General features: G+C 39.8%; 1 protein-coding gene across 6 annotated transcripts in view; it reads right to left on the bottom strand.

The window, feature by feature from the left end:
• Window positions 1-27776, bottom strand: part of ralgps2 (Ral GEF with PH domain and SH3 binding motif 2) — a 157651-nt gene that overhangs the window by 118715 nt on the left and 11160 nt on the right. The window lies entirely within an intron of this gene.

Genomic DNA, 27776 nt, shown 5'->3' with positions numbered 1-27776 from the left:
ATATTTACCTAACATCTCATAAAGATACCGTACACACAGAAAAAAGATCATCATTTTCCAGACTTTCTGTGGCACACTGTGGTGCATTTTGGTAGAAAGAGTCTTGCACTGAATGAGCTCCTGTGTCTCATCATTGTGTTGTAGAGTGGGTGGGAACCATTGTCCATAAAGGCCTGCAGCTTAGACAGCATTAAGTTATACCACCCTTTTAAGCCCTTCATGACTACTGATAAAAAACATACAACTTAATAAAGGCTTATTCCAATAAACATTGTCATTCCAAATTATGACTAACATTTGATCATTTATACATGTATAACTTTAACATTTATTAATGTCAGCATGGGAGTAAGTCGGTTGTCATAAAAGTTTTATGTAAATGTAATTCAGCCCTATGAACACTGCTGTTCAGTAGAGTGTCACCAAAATGTAATTCTGTAATAAATCCAGCCTGAAACAGCACACATACACACATACACACATACATACATACATACATACATACACACACACACACACACACATACATACATACATACATACAAACAATGTGATTTTGTTAGCTGTATAGTTCTTCCTCTGGACTAATAAAATGTCTGGGCCTGCTTTAAGATAATCATCTTATATGAAGTGATTCGTTACAAACAGCTCACAAGCTCAGTAGTTTTTAAAGAAAGCAAAAAAAAAAAAAAAAAAAAAAAAACCAAAACACTGATCAGTACTCAAGGGTTTAACATCTTTATCAGAAAATTTATATTTTGCTGTCACTAAACAGGTCTGGCGGGTTTAATGCAGTAGCCCAAATTCTAAACCGCAATATCAATCTGCTGCCACAAGGTGGAGTCACGACTTCAGAAAAGTAAGATGCCTCCAGGCAGGAATAAAGCTTTAACAGCAGCTGCAGTGTGTGAACAAGAGCATGTGCTTGTAGGTCACGACTGTTGGAGGTCATCGAGTTTACAGAAGACTGAACTTAGAGTTGGATGCATAGGTAGCCAGTTGTATGGCAATATGTATGATTTCATGATTTTCTGCTTTAAAAACAAAACATCACATCTGGCACTTCATTTAATTCGTCTTAGGGGAAAAGAAAAATGCCACATACTTCAACGCAGCTAAAGGAGGAGACCTCTACAGTACATTCAGTAGTAGAATGCATATTTTAAAAGCAAGACACATTTCTGTGGAACCGCTGGCCCTGCCTGAAACCTGTATTAAAAGTCACATGCAAACACTGCTGCAAATAATGATCAGACACTCAGTGAACACATATTTGCACCTTCAATTTGTTGCTGCAATCTTGTGAACATGAAACAACAAACTGCGGCTGTGAAGAAAGCACACCTTTCAAGACTACACACCGCTGATGTCTGTTTAGCATCCAGGGCTGTGAAATGCTCATTTGCACCTAACTGAGCACAAGATGAGCTTCTGAAGCAAAAACACTGGTTACTCGGACACTTAATGTGGAGGACCGCTGTGTAGGATCAGCTTGGAAAAAGGAAGGAAAGTTTATTCTTACCAGCACTTTGATTATGAGATTAATAAGGGAAACATCTGAAAAATCCTTTACAAACAAGAGTTTGGTTAGAAATAATTGCTAGTGACTGATGAAATGACTAGTTCAGCATCTCTTAAAGCAACAGCTCAAAACAAAACTTCATACAATTCTGTCCTTTGTTGAAATGTATGACATCAGAAATTAGCTTCCTGAGCAAATCTAGCTAATGTAGCTAACAAGTAATAGATGCATAGTTACCATCAGTTAAAACTGTAAACTGCATACCTTGATCATCGCACCCTTGCCCCAAAACCACATCTAGTTGTTACGCAATCTCTAACAGACTTGCTTATATGGATTCTCACACTATAATGATATGGCATAGCATTATCTTGAAAAAAACAAACATAATCCAGTTTGTAAAAGATGCAACACATGTGAATGCATTTTAGCAGAATTTTTGCTTCAATTCTAATTCTCTAACATTGTAAACCCTACCTCATACCTTTAAAGCAAAGTACACATCAAAGAGTTTATTTCCAGGAATCTTCTGTCTTGCTACTGGCAAACTTCTAATCTAGTTTCAACCCTAATCTAACCTAGTGTGCTCTTGGATTCAGATCCTCTGGAAGACCTTTCTAATCTGGATCAGCTGTGGTAGATTAAGGCTGGACTGCTGGAAGCTAGCTCTCCAGGAGACACCTGATGCTCCGTCTTACTAATCCAAAACTTTTATTATGTCAAAAAGAAAGTAACAGAGTGAAAAATATGGTGAAATTCAAGCACCGTGGCACAGCACACGCAAGCACAGGCCTAATATGGATTTGAGAGTGGAGAATATAGCATTTCCTAGGAGTTGCCATGACAATGAGAACTTGAGAGCTGTGCTGGGGAAAAAAATGCTCGTCATCTAGCAGACAGCAGGAAGCAAACCACAGACTCTCTGAAAGCCTGGCCAAGGCAACAGCGCCTGCTCAGTGGCTCTGAGGAGGCCCTTTCAGAATGCAAGGCTGGCAGTATCAGTGGCCAACTGATATCAGCAATGCTTCTCTTCAATTACTCTATTCCAGGGAAAAGTGTTTTCTATGCTCTGACACACCTCCCCCTCAACTCAGGAGGGGACTGGCTATTAGATGATTAGTTAGATATAAAACTAGAACCTTGCTGATAGATGGAGAACCGTTTGCAGTATCTGTTATCCAGGTTCAGAATCATAATTTAACTAGGACTATGCACTCTGACTAGAGCTCGGGTACAACATTTTTATGGTATCAGTCCAATTACTTCAGTACCACAGAGTATCAAGTCTCATCAGTGAGCCAATAAGCATGCTTGTTTAAAACTCAGAATAGATTAATTTATGTTAAAACACTTGAACTTAAGAACATGAAGCATGTAATTTTTTTAATAAAAAAAAAATCTATAGCATGTTTTTTCTATTGTATAACACACACACACACACACACACACACATATACACACACACACACACACACACACACAATATATATATATATATATATATATATATATATATATATATATATATATATATATATATATATATATAAAGAAGGTATCAGAAAAATGTCAGCAATCAGCATTAAATTGGTCAGAAATTAGTGTCAAACTCAAGGTACTGGACTTTGTTTTAGTATCAAAAATGTTTTTGAATGATACAGACCCTAATCCTAACCTACTGTGATATTCAAGTATATGTAACTGGAAAGAATGGACTGTGAGGAAGGGGGGGAAAAAAAAAAAAAAAAAAAAAAAAAAAACACATTCTGGCTGATCTAATAAATAATTTTCCTCCACTGCAATGCATTTTTGTTGGACACAGCAGAAAGAAATAATGAACATAAAACATGTTAACAGACACCATATTAGGCTACTTATGTTTCAACCACGTACCTACTTTATGTCCCACAATATAACTTAACAAACCTCTAAGAAGTGGGTAACGATTAAACTACAGTGTTGTATAGTCATTACTGATGTTGATTCAGGAAAATGCATGAATGACTTAAAAACAGCAGTGCTCTATAAATCATGCACTACCAGACAGACTGCAATGCGCTATGGGAAGAGTTGGAACAATATTGCTTCTATTGTTCTGTTTCAAGATACAAAAAGAACCAATTAATCAAATTAGACCAGACAGATAAATAGATTACAGAAATGTAGTTGGTTGTAGCCCTGCTAAATTCTGATTTTCGTACTCCAATAGAGGCACCTGCAACATTTAACGGAGTGTTCAATTACCCCCACACCCCCTACTTATAAGAGGCTGCTGATGATCCTATGATTCAGGAATGCCTAAATCTGTGAGTAGAAAGCATTCCAGTGCTTGGGCTGTCGGGACAGATCCAGCATCACGTCCACCTCTTTATTCTCCAGCTCAGTCACACAACACTGGGTTACTCTTGGGTCACCCACTGAGCCAGTTGATCTATCTTTTATCATCCTCTACATGCGCCTCCATTCCTGTCTTCCACCTTTATAATTATCCTTCTTTACCTGTGCCTATACAGGCTGTGGTACAACTGCTATTTAGGCATAGGCAGATAGATTCTCTGGAACAATGGATCAGTTAACAACACTAAAACCTGTTCCTCCATCTTTCATTCCACTGCAACTCTTCTTTCTCACATTCACACTCACACACACAGCTGCAGAAGCCCTGAGGGACGCTGATGATGAAAGACAGTAATATGGAAAAAATGACACTCACCCCTTTAGGGGTAGAGCGGATAGCATATTTATGCCTTCAGTATATTACCGTTAGCATTTCCCCACATCAAATCCATCATGAATATTTGTTTGTAACTAGCTATAAAGTTCATTCAGTGCAAAGCCTGCATTTTGGCTGGCAAAAGAACATTTGGTGTTTATATATATTACAAAAAAATTTAAAAAAGCACATTCAAATGCAGAAAATATCCATTTAAATTTTATCAAGCTATAGTTGCTGCATCACCCTGCATGTTCCAAGACATCACATCACATAAAACGACCTCCACCCGGTTAAGGGGTGGGGGTGGAGGGTGGCACACTACAGCGAATAATCACCTAATATTTTGATGCTGTCAGAACAAAACCTTGCACTTCCATTTTTGTTATTCCTCAGTTTAGGAATAACGTCTGTTGCCCTTTACATTATATGCAAGTTTCATGATAAATGGACCAAAAGCAATGGACCCAATTGACTTGGAAACAACTCTGGTTCCATTGACCTAAATGTCAAGTAGTTTTTTTGATTCTCCTGCAAGTTATCATTTTGGAGAGATGAGTTTTTTTCAGACAACCCTTTTTAAAGATATGTCAATATGACAATAGGCATATGCACTTTTTTTGATGACCGCCTCTAAGCCGCTTATCCTTCTGGGTCATGGTGAAAATAGGAGACAAACATTGACTTAGAAATCTGGCGCTTATGCCGTTATTTATCTTCTTAGAAAGTAAGGTATAAATATATTTAAAGAATGCATTTAACTTTCTTTGAACATCTGACCGACTGCCCAGCTGAAAAGAACAGGTGCACAAGGAGGACTTGTGTTTAAGTTTGCTCCGCATCCCGATGAACTTTTCTGTTACTCATGTATCCAATGAGGACTATAAGCACATCACCAACATTTGTGCCTAAAGCAGTCACAGACACATAGTTAAGCTTATGTTTTGCTTTGAAGCCATTACAGCAGAATGTTTACATCTAATCTCTATCTACATCTGCAGACAATTTCCCTGTTAAAAAAAAAAAAAAAAAACTTCACTCAAAACAGAGAAGCTGATGCTAAGGTATTTCAGAAGCTGCCTATTGACTTCTATTATAAGTGGTTTTAGGAAGACATGTCTTCTGCTCTTTCACTAAGTACAGGGAAACACATCTAAATATTGGTCTCTGGCAATTAACTAAATGCTACCGATACTGCAGACGCTGTAGATAGAGAATATGTTTCAATAACACTAGGTTATTTCTTTAAAAGGCTGCTCTTTGAGGCCACAGCACCCTCTGGAAGTCTTAAATCCTGCTGATATGTCTTCCAGAATGTGATTATGGAACTGAATGTGTGCATATCGTGTGATGGAAGGCTTGAGTCATAGCAGTTCATCTTGTTTCATCATGTCGGTTATTTGATTTCCTAGAAAAGGACGGCTTCCTATGAAATTTACTCTCAGGTGGTACTGTTGTGTCGTGATGTCCTCAAAATATAATACAAACAGAGCGTCAAGATGCATCAACCTCAAAGTGTAACAGGTTTAGTCTGCACTCAAATTGTGCCATTATCAAAAATAAATAACACACACACACGCACACAATTTCATCATTACATCTAAGGATGTAAATGGGTAACTGACTAACAGTTAACTGACAAAGCACTTTTTAAACAATTTTATCTGTTTAAAAAAATTAATTTTATTTAATTTACAGTAAACAGGATTTCCTATTTCAATAGGTGGGTTTATCATTCAAGTTGAGCAACTTTTTGAAGTGCACACTATATAGTATCTACTATACAGACCTATTAAAAAAATGAAATAAAATTAGTGAGAAACAGTGGTGTTTAGGACTACTTTCTGGGTGTGAAAGGAAACAGTTGCAAGTCATTAGACAAACAGCTATTTCATACATGCTCTCCGAGCGTGATGTGTGATGCACAGCAGCGTGAGGAAATCAAGTTTTAGAGAAAGACATGTTGGACAGCCATGACTTTCGAGAGCTACCGAGGCACACAGAGCTAAACCTGGACCTGCTTCAGAAGAACTTACCAAAACTTCACTAAAACTAAAAGAATATTCAGCTATTAGTCACTTTCATCTATTTAAATCATGCCAAGATCATCACCACATCTAATTTGCCATTAACTGATAAATAACTGTTCAACTAATGCCAATATGAATAAATAAATGTGCTCTTTCAGACTGTGACTACACCCACACATGGACAAGGTATGGTGTAAGTCCCCCCCCACCCCCTCTCACACACGCACCCCCACAGTTCTCATTTCTGTTTTAAGGGATTACTAAAGGTACCTCCTCTCAACAAGCACCCGAAAGCTTTTAATAGTGTCTCACACCCTGCACTTTTCTGCAGAAAGGCTCACACACACATACACAAATTACTGAAGCTAGACACACACTGTCTTCTCCAGCATCGTCTGAACGGTTGCTGGAGTGATAACGAGTGCATGATGTGAGTCACCAGCTCCAGTGTTTCTGTTTTATCAAAGACATGAAGCAGAAAACTGGCGCAGCTCATGGCTGAGAATTCTCCACCCGCATTTCTACCTTAACTACAGAACAGCAAGAACTTCAAATAACATTGCTCTCGTCAGAATGAGAAAGCGTTTCAGCAGAATCTAGACTAGAAAAAGGCTTGAATAAATAAATGGCACAGCACTTGAGAACTGCAGGTACACTCCACACAGGTTTGTGTGAATTCTACCTTTGATTTGATCCACACAACTCTAGCACCAAGGCACAACTGACTTGCGTGCAGCTAGCACTTATACCACAAACCACACCACTCTGTACCACAATCATCTCCACTCTGCTATCCTACTAGTGAATCCCACCCAACTAGAGTCTCTGAATTTCTAGTGCCATCTGCCTCCTACTGTTTAATATTTAGCTCAAGAGAAAGCACCTGAAAAACATTTAGGAGCTAGTAGGGACATTAATTTCTTTAATCCAACACTTTAGTGTCTCAAAAGCACATTTATTTAGCAGACAGGCATAAAGTCAAGTCAAAGTATAAACACAGATTTATGTATATTTAATACAATTAAGGTCAGCAAAAACCAGAAAACAGAGACTTCTAATAATTAAAAGGAGGTTGAAAGACAAGCCATTTATTTACCTATGTAGGAAATGAATAGTGTATGGATGAGAAGAATGTTTTTGCTAATGTTGAGAAAACTCAAATCTATCTGAGAGAAAATATTCAAAAGCAGCACAAATGAATTTTTTCCGTAATTCAAAAAAAAAAAAAATGACATTCACATGTTTAATTTACTCAGTATTACTCATCTATTTGTGTCTCAGTCTCAGTATGTTCCTATAACAGCTTTATTAGTTGACTCTCCTCCTTAATCTGAACACCCACACCTCTCCTACGGGTGCACCATTAATCAGCAGTTCAACTGAGTTCAATCACCAAACACGCCCCTCTAGCTGGTTTAAAATCGTGTATGTGTGTGTTCTTGTTCTAATCAACCGGTCTTTACTAGTGCAGCATGTGGCCGTCACCGAGAGTAAATCAATAGGAGTCCTGCCTGCCTGCCTGCCTGAATGTGTGTGTGTGTGTGTGTGTGCGTGCGTGCGTGCGTGCGCGTATGCGTGTTCCTTTCATTAGATACAAACTGACTGGCCAGAGGACTCTACATCATACTTGTGTGTGTACATAGTGTTTCCCCTACCAAAAAAAAAAAAAACATGGACGGCCCACCCAGGCAAACTCATGCGCTGCCCGGCTTAGATGAGATACAGAGATGAGGATGTAACAGGCTAAATGGCCTATTAACATGCATATTAACATGCATAACATGCAGCTTCAAGCTGCAACTCTGACATACCTTGTGTCACCACCGTTGATGCAGACAACCCTGCAAGGAGATGAAGGTCAAGCAAAATTGCCAGAACAACTAAAATAAAGCAATGCAGCAGGAAATATAAGCCATTTAGATTTCACCTTTGATCACTACAGCAACAAATCTAATAAAATCAGGGCAATAAACTAACTTATCATTGGCCAAAGAAAAACAAGTATCTCCAAAATAGTAACTTTCCAGGTGAGGGCAAAAAATGTTCTTTACTTTCAATGTTTTAATGGAAAGAGATTTTATTTTAAGCAATTTTGGATTCGGATCGCTATTTTGGTTAACATGCTTTACTGCCTTTGCACAACCGTTCATGGCTTTGTTATCTCATAAACCACCACCGCGCTATTTAATGAACTAGAAGTTAGCAATTAAAATGATAGCAGAGAAATTGTGAATTCTAGTGTCTTAGACAATTGTGCACACACAAGTCTGAAGGTGGAATTTACAAGGCTGTCAAAAAGACGTCTGTGTCTGTGTCTGTGCCAGCACTTGCTGAAAAACAAAAGGAAGCATGGGAAATATGGAGACAGGGCAGGAAGTAGAGGAGACGGAGGAAGAGACACTGACTGGTCTGACTGCTACAGTGCAGGTTGACGCAAATATCATCAAACATCAGCTTAAAATACTGGCCAAGTCTAAAAACCCGCCCAATGCAGAAATTCTTTTATTGCAAATATTGCAAATATCTGCAATACTGATATGGTGATTCCTCCCCTCTGTACCCCATATTGCCCCTTCTCTCAGTCACAGAGTTCAGCGGCAGTCCCATAAAGAGATGGTAGTGGTGGATGCAACAATGCCAGATTGTGTGCGGGTGTGTGCATGTGTCTACACATGTCAGAGAGAGAGCGAGAGAGAGAGCGAGAGCGAGAGAGAGAGGGCACGAGAGAGAGAGAGCGAGAGAGCGAGAGCGAGAGAGAGAGAGAGAGAGAGAGAGAGAGAGAGAGAGAGAGAGAGAGAGAGAGAGAGAGAGAGAGAGAGAAAAAAAAAAAAAAATCACACAGCCTGCCAGACAGCTCTCTAATTATCATCCTCAACGAGAGGGGTGGGTGAGCGACTGAACAAGAGCATGTGCCAGAGAGAGGGGGGGGGGTGAGAGAGAGAGAGAGAGAGAGAGAGAGAGAGAGAGAGAGAGAGAGAGAGAGAGAGAGAGAGAGAGAGAGAGAGAGAGAGAGAGAGAAGTAAAGCAGAAGAGAGAGACACACAGACTGAGAGGGAAAGAGAGAGACTATAAAAAGCCAAGGTCAAAGCCCATGTCTCTGGCAAAGTGCTGATTAGAAGCAGAGGAATTAGACAAATGGTGCTCAGAGCATGATTCCAGTCTGAGAGTGGAAGAAGTTTTCATGTGTGAAACGTATGACACAAACACAATGACAAAGGTGAGGGGAGTCTCACACAAGCACGTGTGCACAGGTGGAGTGTGGGTGAGCATCAGGTGTGTACATATGGACTCCACAGTGTGTTCTCTGCTGATGGAACTGGTCACATCTCTGATGCTCATGATGTTTGTCAGTGAGACACCTGAGCAGACTAATAATCATCATGTTCAGACATGCGCGCACACACGCACGCTCTTCACTACAACTCCAGAGATTCAGTAATACATCTAGTTTCCTTTCTTTTTTTTTTGTTACTATCTCGTAAGACTGGGCGATAAAACAATAATTAGTATTGCAATATAAATTTCCTTGATAGAACTAATAGAAATGTTAGATATAATAGACAATTTTCACACTTCCAGAACAACATCAGCAGCAAGAGGAAATAAATTCACGCAAAAATGAGTGTGGTCCAAGGTACAGCATGCAAAACAGATAAGACAGTGTTACACAGCAACAAAGCAACAATGCACAAACAACTCAAGATACAACAGGTCTTCTGCTCCCACTGATGGAAGGAAAGCGCTTGTTACTCACTAGCACAAGTGTCTAATGTCAGCAGAGTAAAGGTAAGGCCACAAGTTAGAAGAAAGTAAGCCTCATGAAAGAGTAACAAAACTAATGCCGTACAGAAGGAGCAGAGTTATGAAATGATATAGCTCCAGACTGTGTGGTCATTACAGAACAATACAGTAAACTGTAAATAATTTAAATGAGCATAAAGTTTATTATGTAATTTTACAAGTGCTCAATATGAACCTCCTCCAGCTGTACGGACAACATCAACACCATAGTCAGATTCATCCCATACTCGATCGAGCAGGTGTTACTGCACTCGCAGCTCTTTCAGTGCGATTTCGGAGATCATACAGTGTTGTGAAACCAACGACGAACGCTCTGAGCTGTTAGAAATTCACTACCCATGAAAATTATGTTGTAGTTATGATGGATTCACTCTTATTGAAGTGGAGAATGCAAAATGGTGACAGTGAGAAACTATGCCCCCCTCTTTCAATTGGTATGTGATTGGTTCCTACGTGCCTCACAGTTGTAAAAATATGGTGCTTTGAAATCAGATTAATCTTTTTGAATCACCCAGTAGTGCACTAAATGACTTTAATCGGCTCTACAAAAAAAATAAATGAGTAAACGTGCTAGAATCGTAATTCGGGAACATTTCTATAAGTATTGCAATATTATATTTTTGCCATATTGCCCACCTTCAAGTACATGAAAAATGCCTTATATAAAGTTTTAAACTTTTATTAAAGCTTTAAATGGTCAGGCCCAAAGGTTTGTTACACATTTCTATAACCTGAGATTAGCTCAGCTGGTTTTCACTGAAGTCCTTCCATCAACTGCAAAAATAATGTTTTTTTTTCCCAAAAAACTGATTGGAGGTCTCCAAATTAAAAATTAAATACTAATCTTGCATGAAGCCAAAATTAATAATAATTGTCAGTACAGCAGTTTTGTTTCAGAGAAGCAAACACTTAAGACTGAAAACAGAGACACAAGATAGAAAAGAACAGTGAAAAAGACATGAGGACTGAAGGTTACCAAGGCTATATGGTGGTGTGTGTGTTTGCTCTGCTGCCTCTCCTGATTTAAGGCCCTCTGAGGAGCAGACCTCAGGTCTAGTGAGCAGTTCCTACTGAACTCCTCTCTCACTCTGCACCCACTTTCAGCCCTTTCTTCTTCAATTACCCAGCCATTCTTCTCAATGCTCAGAATGGTTCTGCTCTACGGTGGAAAAGAGGCTGCTGGCAAAAAAGCTCCATTCCCCAGTAACCAGTGTGAGTTTTTTTGTCAGCAACCCACTTTTCTACTGTACAGCAGAACGGTTCCGAGCATGGACAGAAACCCTTCCAACAGCATTTCCACCTGAACACAATTTGGCAAGGCACAGTGCACAGTTACTTCAGCATGGTTAGAGAACCATTCAGATGGCATGCCTTTAATGGAGTGTGTACTCGCTAGAGGTGCAATCATTCAAAAAATAGTGATTTTTTTTTTTTTTTTTTTTTTTTTAATGTGAGGCGCCTAAGAACCAATCACGTACCAATTGAAAGAGAGGGTCAGACTTTCTGACTCCCTTCATTCAGCGAGGAGGTGGTGACCTCTGAGCAGAAAGCGCTTTGTGTTCTCCATTTCAATAGGAGTGAATGTCATAACTGCAATGTGATTTTCGACAGCAGTGAACCTCCAACAGCACAGAGCGTCCAAATAAATTTACACAATACCAAATCCTCCATATCAATCAACAGAATGACATGAATGACAAAATGCCACGTGTATTACACACACACCATGCCTTCGTCGACCCATTGTGTCACTTCCTGTCACCACTGTAGTTTTTCCTTATTTATTTACTACTAGCTCTGATTTAACAGAAAAATACAGATGGAAAAGGAGTCACAGGAAAAGAGATGAAACATTGAGCTATAGGGCTGCTCAAGTAAATGATTATGAAAACATCACTAACGTAATTCTCTACAATGTGATAGTCATTCTGACAGACTGCTGTCCACTACACTTGTAAGCAATATCTTTTTTTTGTTTTCCCATGAAAGGAGCAGTCTGTTGAGGTGGGTGGTATATAAATATAACATGATACATGAAGCCACTTTCACGATACAAAAATGTATCAGAATAATTCATTTTCACAGCCAAAACTGTCAAAACCTGAATACAATTTGAATTCAGCTTTTCACATACTATGCTGCACTACATTTACATTTACAGCATTTAGCAGACGCTCTTATCCAGAGCGACTTACAAGAAGTGCTTTGTCAATCTAGAGAAAGTATCTTTTCTAGTTACCAATAGCTTAGAGAAAAAAGACAGTCCTGAGCTCAGATACTGCTAGAGACAAAATGTCACTGCAGACACCAAGAGAAAAAGAAACGCAGAATACAATACAATAACAATAAGATACAATACAATACAATAAACTACAATATACAGTGCAGTACAATAAAATAAGTGCAGCTTATAATTCAGTGCTCAAACCAAGAAGTTGCACTAATAGTGCACTAAACCAAGAAAACGTATTATGTTGTCTTTGAAATAAAATGCCCATGGAAAGTAATGACGACGTATGCAACATGCTCAGAAAAGCTTATTAGAAAGTAATACATAACAATAATGACAACCTATTGTGATATTGCCCACTCATACTTGCCCCACTCACTGAACTTTAAATGATGTTGGGATAGATAGATAGATAGATAGATAGATAGATAGATAGATAGATAGATAGATAGATAGATAGATAGATAGATAGATAGATAGATCATATTATCTTAGTAGATTAACCAATAATAGTTGCTGGGTTAATCGATTATAAGAAATACTCATTAGTTTTAGCCCTAATGAGTTTTGCAATGCAGTTTGATGACATTTTATTTTTGTAAGACGAGCAAAAGTTTTAAAAATAATGTGCGATGGGTGATGGGTGATGCGTGTTACGTTGGCCTGGTTTGGTTTTGATCTTACAGAGGTGGCTGTGTTCCCGGTTTGAAATCTTCAGTTGAGGAAAAACAGTCACAGTGAGAAACGAACAAATCTGGCTCTGAAACACTCCAGCCATGTAAGTCAGCAGGAATTCCACAGGAAGAGGTATTCTGTGTTGCAGAACGATGAGAGCTGAAGTAGCCAGCTGGCAGCAATAGGAAGAGAGTTCGAGCAATAATGACCAGCACTGCGGTCACAAACACGTGCGGCAGTGTGACTCGCACACGCCATGGTTGCTCCCCAGGAAACGGGTGAGATCCTTATCTTTTCCTGCCCGGCGTAGGTGGTGGACGTGCGCGTGCACGAGAGAGTTGTTAAGCAGATTGCTCTACAGGGAGATCTGTGGGCAGTTACAATACTAGCAGCACTTAATGCATATCAGTACATCACACTGGCCTGCAGCAGAGATCTCTTCAGAGACAAAACACCACATTCTTGGGCTCACCGTGGAAACTACACTGTTAGAAATAAAGGTACGTTTTTCATTAATCAAGGTACAAACAATGTAAATGTACCTTCAAAGGCACAGCAATGGTTTTAAAGTCAAGTTGTGTACCTTATGTAAGTTTCTCCCACTGGAAAAGTACATTTACGCACCTTTTCGTAATCTAACGTTTTAAAACAGAACAATAAAATAAAACGCCTGAAGAAAAGATGGGGTGTGTGGACTCAAAATATCATTTCAATGGATTATGGTACAGTTATGTTCCCTGACTAAAGATACTGAGATGTGCCTTTGAGGGTACCACCCCAGAGACAAAAGGGGTACTGCCTCAGTGACAGTTTCATGCCTATATTTCTGAGAGTGTACCTTTAGCGTGAGCTTTATGAAATGACCAAAAATACTGTATTAGCAAATATCGTTCAGATCGTTAGGGTATCGACTTTTCAAAACAGAGAGTGGTTTTATTTTATTTTGAACATTCGATTGCTTCATTTCAATTCTCTGAGCATGTTCTGCTTCAAATCATACAACTTTTAGCACAGCACCTCTGGTATTAGTGGTTCAAAGCCTTTCCAAGACGCTTGCGTTTTTACACCAGTGACAATTGTATAAACACCACAGCAGCATTTTGCACTTGTTTTTAGTGTCATGAGGCTGGAGAGAAGTGAGAAAACTCACTCCAAGCAATTAAATTTATTAGCCAAATGTTTTGCTGTTGTCAGTAAGTGTTTTGTCTCAAAATGGTGAAGTAACCAGAAGCATCATAGGCTTTTTTGCTTTTTTTTTTCCTGGATTGAAGCACAAAGTTTGTCCATGTTGTAAGTTTTTCGACTTCTTCACTTAAGATGGTGGTCAGAATTAACCTACGTGTATGCACGAAGCCATAAAGAGAGGTTACATAAGCTGATATATTTATAACTGCATTCAAAACCAATAACATCTTAATAGTAGAAAGAAATCTCTCTGTCTCTCTCAACAATAACAGTGGAGCTATGTACTGAACAGCTCGGGCATTGCAACAGCCCTTGGCCTGTTTGTTGAGAATCTCTAGCCTACTGCATCAAAGTAGTAGTTTGACATTTTCTCCCAATTCCAGACTGAGAAAGAGGGCAGCATAATATTTACCATCCAACACACTTTACCAATATTAACCCTTTATCGCACAATATTGCCTGAGGACAACAAACCCATTTTCCTAACTTTACGATAACATTATGCATATATAAAAGACAATGACAGGGTTAACAATAAAGGGAACAGATTGAATAAGTCAATAAAGAGCACATACTTAGTCACTCTGTGTGGGCACTTCTAAACCTCTTCTTCAACTTACAGTACCGCTTTTTTTTTAATGGGAATTGGCAGAAATATGCTTGTTGACTAGAAGCAACATTGTGCAACAGTGGACTGGATTTGCCTAGCCACAAGCCACATCTCACCACGCAAGGCAATACGGCTCTAGGTCATATCTTCTTGTACAGCACACCCCGAAAGATCCCAAAAGGAGCCCTGCACACACAGATGAAGTTTATCGAACACACGCAAGAAAAGTTTATCGAACATGTATTTATTTATTTTTGATTGCTCTCATATTGTGTGCAGTCGAGGGTTGAAAATAATTTTTTTTTTTTCCTTCTACCTCTTACAGTTTTATCACTCAGGTCTCGATTCAGTTGCTACAGAACATGCTAACTGCTATACAAGTTCTTAAATATATTTTCCGATTGTGCTGGATTTTATGAATGGATAAAATAAATATATTGCCCTTCAAGTAATATCAAGATGGTAAGAAGACTAAGAGGCTTAAACAGCCCTTGTAAATGTCTGCAGGTGCACAAACACCAATCATCAATCTATTCCTCTTCCACATCATCTACATTCATTCACAGACTTGTCCAGAACTGAAGGGATTCAACCAAACAAATAAAGATCACCATTTCAAGCCTCCTGAGGACAATGACGGCATAATGAAGTATTGATCCAACAGACAGCACTATTGTTGATCAATTGGAAACAGCATCAGAATTCTACTGCTCTCAAATGCTAAATCACAGCACAACATACATCCAAAGCCAACTGTTAAGAAGAGAAGGCAGTCAAGTGATAAATGGCTATAAAATGCTCCAAGATCTGTCAAACTATGCCTAACTGAGCTGTCACACAAGATGTCTGGGCTACTTGTGACACTTGTGCTTAGATTATGAACTCAGACAGGGTTTTCAAGATCTGTGACAGAAAAAAATGAAAAATGAAGATAAAGCAGATACAGCACAGTGAGGCCATTTTGCTAAGTTTAGTCTAAGGCTAGCCATAAATCATCATGAACTACATTCACTGCCAGGGACGAGCAATTCCAGTCCAGAGGGACACAGCACAGTACAGTTCAGCGTTGACCCTACATTGACACACTTGACTTAGCTTATCAGGGCTTGATAATTAGCACACATCTAAATCAGGCACGTTAGAGCAAGGACGACACTATACTGTGCAGTGTTGCGGCCCTCCAGGACTGGAATCACCCAGTTCTTTTTAACAGAATACGGTACTTCTGTGAGTCTTCAATGGGAGTGGAAAATATAAACAAATCCCTCCGTCATTCAGTATGAAGACAAAAAAATAAAAAATCATCAGGCTAGACACAACCATGACATATATAAATATAGCACATATACATGTTTTATTACTATATTAATATTATATTCATATTATAATGTTACTTTATTATACACACACACACACACACACACACAATTACACACACATATATATATATATATATATATATATATATATATATATATATATATATATATATATATAACAAATACAAACAGACTGAGTAAGAGACAGACAGACAAAGGCAGAGATTGTGTGACAGAGATGCACTGATATGGAAACTGCCTGTACTTCCACATGACATTTCTCATGCATATTTGCAGATGTCAATACATAAACATTCACAACATTTAGAAAAAAAATGGAACTCTGATTAGGTGAAATCTAAACATCTATCCAATTAAAACAATTCTTTTACAACCAAATATCTGCAGATTCAGATATGATTCTGCTATTTTCATGGAACCCTATGTATTACACTTTCAATTTATGGAATAACTATACTGCAATGTGCAATATTTGCTGAGTTCATTCATATGCAGTGAGCAACCACAGGAAACAAATAACCTGGAAGGCACTGGGCAATTCTTCAAGTGCAACTGAGGTGATTTCCTCTGAGCTATGATCTTCTCAGTCAGAGAAATTTCCACAAGAGACAGAGTGTTTCACTAATTGCTGAAGAGAGAGGGTTGTGCACTCTTGTTCGACGCAGGCCAGTGGAAAAGAACATGACATTAAAACGTAAGTGCCACAATTACAAGCGTCACAGTGTGTTGCTATGGCGTTCTGTACCAAGAGGATGGCTGTACATTAGTGCTTTCTGATTGTACCAGCGGGCTACTCAGCTGCTGTGAACTCTCTGCTGGAGCCAAACAGGAATTTGTTCCATCATCTCAACAAATCAAAATGACACTGAACCACTGAGAAAAGGGTTGCCCTGAGTGAAACCTGGCAGTCACAGTAAGGTTGCACGATATGGACAAAATTGTAGTTATCCTGCTACATATCAATTGAGATGTGCCTTACAGCATATAGAAGGAATATTAAAGGAATCCCCCATAAACTTATTTGCTGCACCTGTGGTATACAGTCAATTACCCTGGACTTTTTGCTTTGTACTTAGAAAAGAACAAAAAACAGCTTCAGTATCTTGCACAGACACTTCTTTGCCAAGTACAGAAAAAAAATGTATCAAAAATATTCTCTGTGTCTAATTTTTTTTACTTTCATATGCTCAACAAAAATGTAAACGCAACATTTTTGTTTTTGCTCCCATTTTTCATGAGCTGAACTCAAATATCTAAGACTTTTTCTATGTACACAAAAGGCCTTTTTCCCTCAAATATTGTCCACAATTGTGTCTTAATCTGTGTTAGAGAGCACTTCTCCTTTGTCAATCCATCCACCTCACAGGTGTGGCATCTCAAGATGCTGATTAGACAGCATGATTATTGCACAGGTGTGCCTTAGGCTGGTCACAATAAAAGGCCAGTCTAAAATGTGCAGTTTTACTATATTGGGGGGGGGGTTCGTATATCCAGAGCATCCCAAACATGCTCAATGGGTGACCTGTCCGGTGAGTATGCTAGCCATGCAAGAACTGGAACAGAAGAATTGGGTACAGATCCTTGCAACATGGGCCCGTGCATTATCATGCTGCAACATGAGGTGATGGTCGTGGATGAATGGCACAAGAATGGGCCTCAGGATCTCATCACGGTATCTCTGCGCATTCAAAATGCCATCAATAAAATACATCCATGCTTGTTGTCCATAACATACGCCTGCCCATACCATAGCCCCAGCCACTTGATTCACAACACTGACATCAGCAAACTGCTCTCCCACACGACACCATACACACAGACTTCCATCTGCCTTGTACAGTGAAAACCGGGATTCATCCGTGAAGAGAACACCTTTCTAATGTGCCAGATGCCATCGAATGTGAGCATTTGCCCACTCAAGTCGATTACGACGACGAACTGCAGTCAGGTGGAGACCCTGATGAGGACGACGAGCATGCAGATGAGCTTCCCTGTGATGTTTCTGACAGTTTGTGCAGAAATTCTTTGGTTATGCAAACCCATTCTTGCAGCAGCTGTCCGGGTGGCTGGTCTCAGACAATCTTGGAGTTGAAGATACTGGATGTGGAGGTCCTGGGCTGGTGTGGTTACACGTGGTCTGCGTTTGTGAGGCTGGTTGAATGTACTGCCAAATTCTCTGAAATGCCTTTGGAGACGGCTTATGGTAGAGAAATTAACATTCAATTCACGGGCAACAGCTCTGGTGGACATTCCTGCTGTCAGCATGCGAATTGCATGCTCCCTCAAAACAAAATTGTGCTGTGTGATAAAACTGCACATTTTAGAGTGGCCTTTTATTGTGACCAGCCTAAGGCACACCTGTTCAATAATCATGCTGTCTAACCAGCATCTTGATATGCCACACCTGTGAGGTGGATGGATTGACAAAGGAGAAGTGCTCACTAACACAGATTAAGACGCATTTTCTCTCATATTGTTCACAAAAGGCCTTTTGCGCACATAGAAAAAGTCTTAGATCTTTGAGTTCAGCTCATGAAAAATGGGAGTGATCAAACATGATCAAAAATAACTGACCACAGTCATGTTTGCTGGATCATGTGAATGCTTTGATTCATCACAGCCACTTCAGAAAGTCATGTGGAACAGCTGGTTAGGTAATCACAGCACATTCCTTTCACACATGCACATAACATAGGAATTAAATGAGAAGGTTTTAATGAACAAAGCAAGCTGAAATCCTGGTATAAGAGACAGAGCAATTTACCTGGACGAGACCTAGTACAAGACCTAGAGAAAGAACTTTTGGCTAAGTGATGCTGAGCATGTCACATCCTTTCTTATGGGACTCTCATAGTAAATGTGAAAGCATGCATTACAGTAAAAAGTCTAAGAGGAATTCCACCAATTTTGCATAATCATAAGACATAAAAAAAAAAAAACTAATTCAGAGAGGTTTGATGCGACATGCATGATTCCATAGAAACTAGAATTGTTCACAGTGGCTTTGGTGGGAACCAGATGTCCAAAGCATTTCATAGAGCTAAAATTCCCTTATCAGAAAGTTAAGATGTGAAATCGTTACGGATATGCTTCCTGAGGCCTGAGACATTGCTTTATAATAGTTTGACAAAGCTTTGGCCTAAAACACATTTTAACTCCACTTAACTTAATGGTAGAGATGTATGTGCAGGGTTTAGCAAGGTAAAACAGACCCTAAAAAACACCCTTTCTTCAGATTTATCACTATTTTACCATCATTAACGTTACATATAAAACACATTTTTAAAAGCTCTTTTGTGTTGTAGACATTGCAACCCCTGGTTCCTATCACCAGCACACTAAATAAATCCAAAACAAAATGCAGCATTTCACATCGAGCCACTCTGAACATCTTTGATACATTGTTTTCCCACTCAGAACTCAGTGTTACACAAGCTAACACTGGAACAGCAATTAACCAACAATCTATTGTGTAGCCCTATCAGTCACTGGATCATTCACATTGGCTGCGGAAGCTTACATTGAGCACAGCCACAGATCTCACACACTGATCAGAACCGAAAATCAAAGCACTGCCGTTAGGTCAGTCACAGCTGTCGGGGATGGACCAGCCATCGGGAGGACTGTGACAATTCCCAGCGGGGTGCTGTGTGCGGGGGCCTCTGAGAAAGTCACAGCAGGGCCAGAGTGGAGAAGGGTTAAGTTGGCCAGTTTTTGGGGGCCTCGTTGTCTTGTTGTTTTTGTTGTCACTGTGGTCTAGATAAAAGTCCTGGGCTGAATTTAGTTCCCAGTCCAGTTTAGTTGTCATCATACAGATTACTGTTCTTTTAAGAAGGAAACACTGACTACTGGAAATCTGAATCATCATTTAAAGTGCAAGTTCAATAACATGTCAGATAAAACTCTTTCAGTCTATGCAATATAACATATTAGACGTTTTGGTTGACAGCCCTAGCGTGACAAACCTAGCTTAGACCATGTGAAGTCTTCAGGTGAGAGAAAGTATCACACGTGCTGACTTGTTCAGCTGAAACTGCAGACCTGCTCCCAATGCTTTACCTTTGCATACAGTCATTATTCAAACGATGCCAACCACGAAAGCACAGTATTGCCAATCAAGCTCCCGGTGTTTATATGGACTGGATTCCCCACAGCTGTCCACACCCTCAGCATCACACTAAAAGGATTTTCAAAAGGAGAATCCCCATTAACTTTGCAATGTTGTTGAGAAGCAAGCATTTTGATACTGTTCAGCTGACCCAGTTAGATATATCTTACTGTCATTATTGGGTTACTCCCAAGGAGCCTGCTACAGTAAGGCCTTCACTTGGGCTTAGTAACGGCACACCTACAATACACAACCTATATTTCAATAGTAATAGGATTAAAATGGGAGTTTATGCATAATTCAGATTCATTTCAGCAAAAAGCACTAGACGGCCTTTATAATGGACTAAAATCTTAATATTTTCCTACTCCTATAAAGATACCATTTCAGAGAAATTAGGTTTTGTTGCCACAGAAACAACATATAAAAGCATCCTTATACAGGAAACAGTATTTTAGAAGCATATCCCTACACAAACAGTGATGAGACTTTGATGTTCTGAGTCAACCAAGCTCCACTCCACTCCTTTATTCTAATGTAATGTTCCTGTTGCTGCCATTCAGCAGATGATCTGCCGCACTGGAAAAAACTCTTTTGTTCCTGTGTTCTTTTGTGTTACGAAAAGATAGCAATCGGGCCTTGTTGACATTCAGGTTTACGAGCATTAGGTTTTTCATTTCTCTTCACTTTGTGAAGAATAAAATGTGTGTTTGTGTGGAGTGGAGGGACAGAATGCAAGTGAACAAGTGAGAGAGAGAGAGAAAACAGCACACGAGCGAGTGAAGGAGCAAATGAATGAATGAGAACAGCCGTTAGCCCTGAGGGGTTCAGGGTCAGACAGGGAGACATGAGAGACAGCGGGAACATGCACGCTATTATCCGGAACGGTGCAGAGTCAGGCTAGATTATCTCATCTCTCTGAGTCCCGGGGGGAACAAAGCTTCTCCTACACTGCTGATATCGCACTCTCCCACAACATAAATCAAGCCAACTTCACTGGCCTTCAAAGCATTTTAAAATCCTAAAGAGGAGAACTCCTGAGAGGAGGCTGCCAACTCCAGCTGGATCCAGAACAGCTCGAGTACAGTAGTGCTCCATCAAAGACGAGCTGACACAGCCAACACGCAACAGATACTTTCAGAGAAGTGTTTATGAATACGCTCACACTAATGGATCAAATAGGCACAAATCTCACTTTTTTCAGTCATGACAACAGAAAAAAATAATATAAAATAAAAATTGCATTCATATAAGAATTGAAATATACGCTACAAGACTGGAAAGGTGGTCATGGTAAGGAAAAATCAGATCAGAATGCACTCAAATAAAAATGTGAACTGCAAATGCTCAAAGACTGTATTTGAACACAAAAGTCTGTAGTGAGCAATAAGGCTTGCAATGCGAACACAGGCTATTTACATGGACTATAAGACAGAGCAAATGCTATACAAAGTTGGCTGAGGAAATCAACAGAGAATTCTCTTCCACAGTTTCTGCAACACCAGAAGAAGTGGCCTTACTTGCATTAAATGTTTTTCATCCCTTTTGTTTTCTTCTCCTCCCACTAGCGCTCAACTCGAATCCACTGTTTAGAATCTCGGATATGGGTTATCAGAGATAACAGCTGGTTTGGGACTGTAGTTTTTTTCCTCTTGCACTTCTTGCCCCCCCAACCCCGCCCTCTTCAAAATAAACAAGCTCCCTGGGTGGCGCCCCCAACGCTCTTTGTATGTATCCGTGTGTCTCTCGTTCTCTCTCTCTCATCGGGTTTGGAAGTCCCCAGGAGAGCTGATAAAACGCCTAATCACACCTATACACAACAGCAGGTGCCAAAACAAGACCCAACAGGGCCGAGCAGCTCAACAGGGAATAGACTGGAGACCTAAACTCCAAGCAATGGCCCTGCAAGACTGAACAGGAGCTGATCTAAGACTTAATTAAAGATACAGAAAGTAAATGAGAGAAAATGAAACACTAAAAGCCACTACAAATAAACTATTTAATGGGAAGGTTTGGCCCAAAAATCTGATTTCTGCCATTTTCTCCTTACCCCAAAAGCTCAAGACATGTCTGGTGTCTGAAGTCTGCCTTTCTTTAGTTTTGCACAACACATTGTGCAATACACACTTATTCCATACTGTGATGTATGCCTGAGTGAAACGCTTTTAGAGAGTGTCTCTGAGCAAACTGACCAGTGCACTTGATAAATGAGGGTGACGTGAAGAGGGGAGGCGAAACCTGATACTGGTTAACATTACCCCCCCCCCCCCAAAGATGTTCTAGAAACAGACACATGCCTCTCCACTTCAAAATCAAAGATGATAAGAAAACAAGAATTTTTGCATGATATCATGAATTGTGCTTAACATGAACTTAAAAGACAAAAAGGGTCCGTTTAAAATGCTAGCAGGTGGTGGCCAGGTTGGCTAATGAAATAGCTATTAGGTGTTGGAGGTCAGGTTGTTTACTCAATCACTCATTAACAGTTAACATCGCTTGCAATAAACATGAGGCTAGCAGTAAAATAAAAGGTTAAGTGAGTGCTGACTGTAGTTGCTAAGTCGGTCTCACCAAGTTATCCATCACCCATCACTTGCGCAGACCAAAACATTTCAGCCTACAGCTTTTAAGACTGAATCTATTTAATGGGAACATTTGGCCCAAAAATATGATTTACACTATTTTCTCCTTAGCCCAGTTTTATAATTGAAGACATGTCTGGTGTCTGAGGTTTACGTTTATAGTTTAGCACTATACATATTTTCTTTATATGTTTTCATTTTAAAATAGAGTTGTAATATGCTGCTCACCTGAAAAGAACGCAACCTCTGAATGACCTGTTTGCTCTCTTAAAGGTTAAAATGCAAACCATAAACATAATACCTCATCTTCTCCCTGCAAAGACTCGCACTCCTTCTACTTCAGCCTTTTACTGACAGTATCAGAACAATGTTCCATTATGAGAACAGTGTGTGAGGAGGAGTAACAGCTGTGGCTGAACAAACAGCTGTATCACTTCACCGACCCCTTGACCCTCCCTAGCACTCACTCCCTCCACTGCTTTTATTCTCCCACTCCCAAATAAGGCTGCATGTATTGTTGGGCAATATTTCACCTGTATTGTTGCTAGCCTGTCTTCATGTAACACAGAAATGTTAATTTAGTTGTGGCAGCAATGACAGATAAAAAAAAAAGGGCGTAATGAATTAAATGCAGTTTTAAATAACTGAAAAAACAAAGTCATAAAAGTGCACTGAAAATGTAAAGTTACTTCAGGGCTGAGCAAACAGCTGTGTCATTTCACCGACCCCTTGACCCTCCCTAGCACTCACTTAGAATTAGAAATCTAACCAATCACTGATCTGATTAAGTTTTGATTTGATTAAATTAAGAAAAAAAAACATAAAACATCGTCTCACCTTGGTGTATTTTTACACCCCTTTAACATTGTTATAAAATCCATAAACTAAGCTAAATAAACTTACAAACTAAATAAAATAATGTTTCATTTGTGTAATTGCCATTTTGCACCATTTGCTGTAATTTTAGGAGGAAAAACCAGAACCAAATAAACAAAAACAAGATATCAGATTTGTAAGACATTCCTTTAGCACTGTATACCAGTGAGGTCTTACATATTATCTGAAACCACAGTAGCATGATATACTTGAAAGATTTTGCAAAACTGAATTTCATCAAAATCACTCACTGCACAACTCAACTGCACAATACAGACAAAATATTGTGTGGTTATACAGCTATATTACACAGCTACTTTAGGAAAGCCTTGATTTAAATCCCACAGAGGACACTAGAACTGTAACAGCCAACACCGGTCATGAAGCACACAGCACACACATTTGTGATTTGTGATGGGGTTCCTTCGCGTATTGGAACCTTTTGCAATATCAGTGTTGCAAACTTCAATACTGCAATAGCCATTAACCAACAGCTGTGGGAGCGGCTGTGTAGCCCTATCTGTCAGTGTATCAGTCTCTTGGGCTGCGGGAGCCATGCGAAACCTATATGCAGCCACAGATTTCGCACACTGATCAGAACTGAAAAATCAAAGCTCTGCTAAAGAGGTCAATCATGTGATATTAAAATCACAAGGCCGATATTGCAATAAAGCTAAACTAAAATAAGATGCTGCACAGTCCTGGTGCCAAATAGAACCTCTTATATCCTTAGCATTTATCCACAGAGCACTTTACTGTCAATGACAGGTGGTGTTTACAGAATGTCAGTTGTTCCTGCTGTTAGTCTTGTGCAGTGCAGTAACATACAAGTCTGCAAATTCATTAACTGAACAGTCAATGAAGACCACATGCGCTGTTCTGAAAAGAAAACTTTAAATTTCACATTTTAGAGTCTGAGTGACCTTTATATATACAAACAACTATTTCAGCCACGTTGAACAGCCATTGCGGATCGAACAAGCAGTCATGGTACATAAAACGTACACATATACAGTGACCCCAAGGTCGGCAGGATCACGAATTAACAAAAGAGCAACAAATAAAGCGGTTCTTTCTTTTGGGTGCGTGACAAGCTCGGACAGGATGTTCTACAGCCTCTGAACATTGAACTCAACACACTAAAAATAAATAAGACATTGTTCTGCTTGGGCGTTTGTCTCTATGGCCTCCCTGACATCTCCTCACATCTAACACAAAGACGAGCACAGAAACGTCCAGAATCCCTCAGCAGTGCAGATAGCAGGAAGCTTATTAGTGTCGGGTCAGTCCGGCCCACGCCCACACAGCCTTTACAACCTCAGCTTGCCTGTATTCGTCAAGGGGGTGCTTGGGCGGATGCCTGAGGCACAGTGTGACATGACCAGACAAGAGGACCCCAAAGGGGCCTGGGGAGGGCACGACCTCAGAGAGAGAGAGAGAGAGAGAGAGAGAGAGAGAGAGAGAGAGAGAGAGAGAGAGAGAGAGAGAGAGAGAGAGAGAGAGAGAGAGAGAGAGAGAGAGAGAGAGAGAGAGAGAGAGAGAGAGAGAGAGAGAGAGGGAGAAAACAAACAAAAGAAAGAAAAACAGAGGAAGAAAGAAAGATAAGGTAATTGAGAAATAAAGTGAAGGGCAAGAAGAGAAATACAAAGAAAAATAAAAAGAGAAAGAAAAGAGAAACAGAAAAAACAGACAGTGCAAAGGAGAGTGATGAAAACAGAAAATGAAAAAGAAAAGAGGGTGAACAGCTCCTACTAAGTGTATAGCTGTATGGAGGTCACCGAGGTCTGTGACAGTGAACTAAAAAAATAAGTTTATTTCTTCGTCTGTAGACCTTTTTGTTTAAAATTAAGCAGAACTTTCAGATTTTGCTTGTATTTCTGACTGAAGTCCCAGGAGTGTAATCCTAGAAGATGCCGGCTGCTCTCTACCGATGTTTGAGGGGCTCAAACAGGCAAGGCCAGCATGGCTGACCACCTGTAACTGAACATCCACAGATCTTGTGGCAAGACACCCAGAAATACTCATTAGACTGGTGATCAGTTGAGAAGGACAGCTCCATTCCCAACAAGATTTTAAAAGCAGCGGTCAGAAAGGTAGGCTCTACAGAGACCTTAGATGAATAGCTTAAAGAAAAAGAAAACATGCTTTAATTAGTTGGAGATCACTGAAATATAAGGGGACTGGAATGCAGTCAGTTCAATCTGATTTGTCGAAAGGCTGGAAAGAGCCGTGGCAGGGAAGTGCAAGGCCAGCACTTAACTTGAGCTGTCTCTCTCCATGGCTTTAAGTACAGAGCGCTGACAGACTCCTCATAAAACGCCCGGAGAGACCCCAGCTCAGCTACAATACACTCAGAGATCTTATCAGGAAGAGAAAGAAGGAGGAAGATGAGCAGGTTTTTAAGCAAAGATGATGTCAGACTGGTTTAACTCTTCTCTCTAAATAGTCTCTCATGAGAGGAGACCACTGCTCAAATTAGACAGCTGCGTCTGTCTGTTTGTGTGTGTGTGTGTGTGTGTGTGTGTGTGTGTGAGAATGTGAATACACAGATCAAGTGACAAAGACACAAAAATTAAAAAAAATAAATACAGAAAAGTCTTCAAAACGTCAGCAGGGGTGGACACTGCCTACCATCTGGTGTCCCTGGCCACAACACCTCATATTGTGGCCACTAAAAATGACCCCCCCCCCTTTTTTTTTAACCAACTTGCTTGGTCAAGCACAGAACTAAATCAGATAAAATTATATTTTGTCTAACCACTGTGTTGGATAATGTGGTGAACACAGAGGTCACCCAGCTGAGCTTGTCAGATAAATAATGATATAGATTAATGTAAATAATGAATCCAACTGCTCTCTGCTGATGTCTGAGGGGCTCAAACAGTCAAGGCCAGTATAGCTGACCACCTGTGACTGAACATCCACAGATCTTGTGGCAAGACATCCAGAAATACTCTCAACTAGACTGGTGATCAGTAGTTGAGAAGGACATAATTTATATTATTTACATCTTATAAATGTAAAATTTTAATTAAATACTTTCAAAGCAACACCCAACTGTTTTCTGGCACTAAACCAAGCTTGTTAACTGTAAATACAACATACTGTATATACAACAATCATGTTTCAATTATTCTCACCACAAATATTTATTTGGCAACAAGATTCTTTGACTTGGTGGCCCAAATGACCCAATCTGATTTCTGTGTCCACTCCTGCTTTAGAAAATGTACACATATCTGGACTAGCTAGCTGTATGCTGTACAGTCGTCACCAATTAAGATTAAGATTAAGATTAAGTGATCCTTATTAGTCCCACAATGGGGAAATTTCACCTCCGCATTTAACCCATCCGTGAAGTGAAACACACATACACACTAGTGAGCATACACACTAAGGGGCAGTGAGCACACTTGCCCGGAGCGGTGGGCAGCCCAATCCGCAGCGCCCAGGGGGCAGTTGGGGGTTAGGTGTCTTGCTCAAGGACACGTGATGTTTGGGCCACATTTTCGCCTCATTAGCCATTGACTCATGCACTGTTAGAAATAGAGGTACCATGCAGGTACATGATTCGTTCACCAAGGTACAAACAATGTAAGTGTACCCTCAAAGGTGGAACAGCGGTTTTAAGGTCCAGTTGTGTACCTTAAATACGTTTTTCCTAGTGCAAAAGTAGGCACTTGTATCTTTTTTTTATAAACTAATGTTTTAAAACAGAACAATAACATAAAAAGCCTGGAGACAAGACGGGGTGAGTGGAGTCAGTACAACTTAGAAAGTACAACATTTCAATGGATTATTGTTCATTTATGTTCCATGACTAAAGGTACTGAGATGTACCCCCTGAGGGTACCACCACAGTGACAAAAAGGGTACTGCCCCAGTGACAGTGCCGTACCTTTTTTTTCTGAGAATGTGGAGTAAGCGTGACGGTGTAGCAATCAATTAACTGCTGAAATGACATTAAGCAGTCAAATGAGTGGATACATTTCTGAGATGTCAGAAGTTTTAGTTCTCATAAACCAATTTCGACAAGTCACATACCACATGCACACATAACCACCATCATGACATAGGCAAAAAAGTAACACAAACAGGGAAATG

This window comes from Pygocentrus nattereri, chromosome 4, assembly GCF_015220715.1.
Source record: "Pygocentrus nattereri isolate fPygNat1 chromosome 4, fPygNat1.pri, whole genome shotgun sequence".
Taxonomy (NCBI): domain Eukaryota; kingdom Metazoa; phylum Chordata; class Actinopteri; order Characiformes; family Serrasalmidae; genus Pygocentrus; species Pygocentrus nattereri.
Note: the sequence above shows the minus strand (reverse complement) of the source record. Positions and strands in the feature narration are given on the sequence as shown.